General features: G+C 49.3%; 1 long non-coding RNA gene across 1 annotated transcript in view; it reads right to left on the bottom strand.

Moving 5' to 3' along the window:
- LOC103919806 overlaps positions 1 to 1,691 on the bottom strand; it is a 20,922-nt gene extending 19,231 nt beyond the window's left edge. The window contains exon 1 of the long non-coding RNA XR_663760.1: positions 1,681 to 1,691. This is a non-coding gene — a long non-coding RNA (uncharacterized LOC103919806). The remainder of the gene's footprint in view (positions 1 to 1,680) is intronic.
- Positions 1,692 to 4,530: the final 2,839 nt, after the last annotated feature.

The following is a 4,530-nucleotide window of genomic DNA, read 5'->3' as shown; positions in this document are numbered from 1 at the left end:
CCCCGCGCGGGGCCCTTCGACCCGCGTGGGGCCCTTCGACCTGCGTGGGGCCCTGGCGCCGCACCGGGCTGGGATTTCGGAGTTCCTGGTGCGGTTTCTGGCGGCGGTTTCCGCTGAACCGAAGAACTTGCCATCGTTCGGATCCGTGAGAGGAACGGCTGGCTCCGCCGCCGGCGGTTCCTTCCCACCTTAGGGAATTACCTTTGTAAGAGGCGTTCGGTCTTGCGGTGCGGTGTGCAGGGGTGTTTCTGCTGCGACGGTTTTAAAATCTGTGCTGTTACGCGTTCGTGTAACACGCGTATACTTTAAGCGAGCGCTTAAAGTACTTACAGAATAGTCCAACGCCTTAAAAATACCCGAGGACGGAACTGAAACCTGGTGTGAGAGTTACTCCTCTGAGCGCTGCGGAGCTGGAGTGGCTGTTGGCAGCGAGGGTCGCTCGGTGCACAGGAGAGAACAGAGTTGCTTGGAGTGTTTACGCCCCTGTTTTGCTCTCCTCCTCCATCATTTTGCAGAGGTCCAGGATCCAGGTGTGGCTTTATGAGCAAGTGAACATGCGGATAGAAGGCTGCATCATTGTGAGTATCGGGACGTCCCCTTGTTATTCTTTTGATTGTTTTTTTTAATTCAGATTCGTAAAACTATTTCTTCCTGTCAAGAAAACCTAGCTGGGGGGGGATGGAGATACTTCATGCCTCTCCAATGAATAGCCTTAATTGTCCAGCCGACATCAGCGCAGCTAATGACAGTTTGTATCGTTGTTGCTGAAGTTTAGGTCGGGGGACGTAGCTCACTGACTGCTTTTGTTGCTGATTTTTAGGGCTTTGATGAATATATGAACTTGGTGCTGGACGACGCAGAGGAGATTCACTCCAAAACAAAGTCAAGGAAGCAGCTGGGTACGTCAGTATCTCTGTGTAACCTGAGCGATGTCTGAAACCTGGTTGCGTGAGCCTTCCAAACGGCGACGCTTTGAAGTACAAAACCCCTGACGAGTGTTGAGCGTGAAGTACAGTGAGCAGATACTGGCCAGATCTCGGTTCCTGCTGTTTCCTGAGCTGGTGGTTTTGTTGAATGTGCAGGAGAATCTGCCTCTGCCCGAGGCCGGTTTTTGCCTTTCAAACGCGTGTAACGACGTACGGACCGCGCTGCACTTTTTCTGCAGCCAGGGTGGCTGGAGGGGTCCAGTCAAACTCCTCTCAGCTACGTCTAACGCAGGTGGCCCCCAGCAACTCGGACACTTGCTGTGTCACCTCCGAGTCCAAGCAGGGGACCACCTAAGTGGCGGTATTTAATGTTTACCGCCTGCTGATGAGGATAAGCAGCAGTCTGTGACAGGTGCCGTGTTCGGGCTCTGAGTGGGGACAGAGTGCTGTTCAAACACCGAGCGCTGGAGCGGAGATTGTGTCTGAGACGTTGTAGCGTGAATTGTGAATGTGGGCCCTGCACGACCGTGCTTACAGTCCTGTGGTGCGGCCAGACGGGAAGGGACTCTCTGTTACTGGTGAAAACCTGGTCAGTTATTGTGTGGGCGTCTTCTTGCAGGCACCTTTGCCATTGGTAAATGTTTTTTGAAAACGCGAGGTTATCGTTGGAGTCTGGGATCTCTCTAATCCCCCGTTTCCTTTCTCTGTGTTGCAGGTCGGATCATGTTAAAAGGGGACAATATCACCCTTCTACAAAGTGTTTCTAACTAGGATTTGTTGTTCTTCGCTTAGAACAATGGCTCCAGTGCTTCAGGGAAAATAAAGTGTTACTAGGAGCAGGAGAAGAGAGTAGGCGGGAAGTTATGCGTAACGGGGATCACAAGCAGAGTGGAAAACCCTCGTCACATTGTACAAGTAATTTTTTTTTTTTTGTAGTCTGAAATGGTGGATGATGTCCTTCACAAATAAACGTTTTTCACATTAACTGTAAATGTAAATCTGCTTGCTTTCAGTCTCGTGCCCTTCTGTGAGTGGAGGAGGGGGAGAAATGTATTCAAAGTGATTTTCACCGTGGATCTGCGTAGTCTCTGATAAATGCCTGTGCGTTCTGGAATGTTACATCTGCGTTAGGTGGACAGGGTGGGCTCGTTCAGGATACTGGAGCGACGTGTGGTCCTTGAGCTTGCGTGGTTCTAGTGAGGGACTTGGAGCTGTGAAATAGTAATCCAACATTTACAAACTTTACTGGTAGGCGCGCTTGTAAAATCACTTTTATCTTCAGGTCGGAGAAGGAGAGAGGGCAGTTGGTTTGGATTAAATCTCTATAATTTCTTGCTTCTTTGGGCAGAGTCTCTAGCTTAAACCATGGCACTGTTAAATAACTTGGGATATCAGGTGTATCAGCTGGGGTTTTAATCACGTTGGTTTATTGTTATTATCTGTTTGAGGATCTGGCTGTTCTATTTAAGTTTCCACAAGAGAGACGAGCTGCTTATCACATCAACAAGAGAGAAGTTCCCTGGCTTACTTGGGACTGTCGGTCCCCTCTGCTGCTTTTCTGGTGTGAAGAAGGAGAAAAAAAAGAAACGTTTTGACTGTAGTTGTAACTCAGAGACTAAGATTACCTGGATGGAGAGAAATGAGTCTTGATACCCAGGCTGCACTACAAATCATTTAACAAGCTTTCGGTATTTCAGAACTTACATTTGTGTGTCATCTTAAGCATGAGAATTAATAAACTTATGATGGAAGATTTCTTGCTTCAAAGGATAGAAATACATGAGTCTTCTGGCAGAGGTCATCCAGCATGATGGATGACCGTTCCAAGAAGTCGTACGTCAGGAGTACCGTAGCAGCCGTTCACGGTAAGAAACTTTTGAGAGGCAGCATGACATACTGCAGTGGCTCAGACAGCTCCAGCTGCGCAGCCTAACGGAGTCAGGGGTTCTGTATTTGTGCTCACAAGCTGCAGGGTCCTTTCAGCATCGAGTAAACAGAAATGACCTGCCAGTGTCATTTAGTAATAGAAGTCATCACCAGAAGCTAGCACATACGGAATAAAAGGGTATTTTGAGAGGTCACCTGCATCTGCTTTCCATTTTGTCCTCGGCGTACCAAGTGAGGCTTTCAGGGGATGAAATGTCTCAGTCAATAGTTCAGGTGTTGCAGTAAGGGGTATTTAGGATGCAGTGCTGTAAAATTTACCTGCCTGCGTCTCTTTGTTGTTACAGACAGATGATGGCCTTGAGACTTGATAAAAATGCACGCTCTCTCCGAAGTAATTCTGAAGTAACTTTGAAGTAATCATTTCTCTTTCCAAGTGTTTGTAACTTTTTACGAACAGTTAGTGCGTGTTGAGAAAGAGGTTATTAAATGGGATGTGTTGCATCACATTGCTTGGCTCCAGTTTATCCAGGGCCGCTGAAATAAAACTGGCTCGGAGCCTACAAGGGTCTGTCCTTCTTCCACTTTGCACATGGCTGGCAAGCGGCTGCTTTTTGAGAAGAACTGGACGTTAGGAGAAATAGCTTGTTCTTATCAGCAAGTGCTGCCGCCAAGTCCAAATTGTGCACTTCAAGACACTGTAATGCCTCCTAAAGCTCCCCTGCTCTTCGATATTATCAAATTAGCGCGAATGAACGTCAATATTGGAGTAGGTTGATGATGGGAGGAAGGAAGTCCAGGCTAATCAGCTCTGAAGCATCTCACAAGGTACCAAAATAGGCAGTAATTATGTGCGGGGCGGAGTTGCAGAAGAAAAGGAGAAGCTCCCCAGCAGGAAGCCGTGACAACTGCCGAAAGCCTGCAGGAGAGTCCAGGCGCGTGTGGATGTCCAGGAGGAAACACAGCCCCATTGTTTGAGGGAGTGCCTGGCAATGGAGCGTTGTGGTCCAAGAACAGAGCTTCTAGGCATTACCAGCACATAGATGGGGCACAAAAACAGTTCTGGCTGTGCCAAAACTGGCTTCCCAAGAAGCACTTGTCTGTCCTCATAAAAACCACAGGACTGACTCATCTAAACGCTTGCTGATTTTTTTAACCCCCGATCCTCCCAGCTTCCTGAGTGTTTCCAAGCTGCAGGCAGCAAGAAGGTAACGTCTCACGAGCCGCTTGAACTGTGCAGTGCCAGAATGAGACTCAAAACTGGCTGCAAAAGAGCGCGGTAGACAGAAGGGGGTGCTGCGGGCTCGGCCAGCTCCCCCTGCCCCTCCAGCAAAGTGTCATAAGCCTCGGCAGGAACATAGAGTTCCCCAGCATTCAAGCAGCTTTATTGGCTCCCAAACAACCTGGAAGAAAGCAAACCGGGCCGTCCGGTGCGGGACTGCTCTCAGACGGTGCGGTGGCCGGACAGGGTGCCTGGATCTCCTGGGCACCGGCACCTTCCCCGGTTCGTCCGCACCCTGGCGTGTCCTGCTCCAGAAGGGGATGAGGAGTAGAAGGTTCTGGTTTTGGCTGAGCCAGAGGCAGTGAGGAGGAGCAAGGTAGAGTGAACGCTTACAGTTGGGCTCTGTGTTTAGAAAACTCCCGTCGCTTGGCTTTCTGCTGCCGTGAAGCCTGTTGTGTTTGCTTTTGCAAATCGTGCTTTTCCATAACGTGCAAATTC

This window comes from Pygoscelis adeliae, unplaced genomic scaffold (assembly GCF_000699105.1).
Source record: "Pygoscelis adeliae isolate BGI_AS28 unplaced genomic scaffold, ASM69910v1 Scaffold197, whole genome shotgun sequence".
NCBI lineage: Eukaryota > Metazoa > Chordata > Aves > Sphenisciformes > Spheniscidae > Pygoscelis > Pygoscelis adeliae.
The sequence above is the reverse complement of the archived record's forward strand: the minus strand, read 5'-3'. Positions and strand labels throughout refer to the sequence as shown.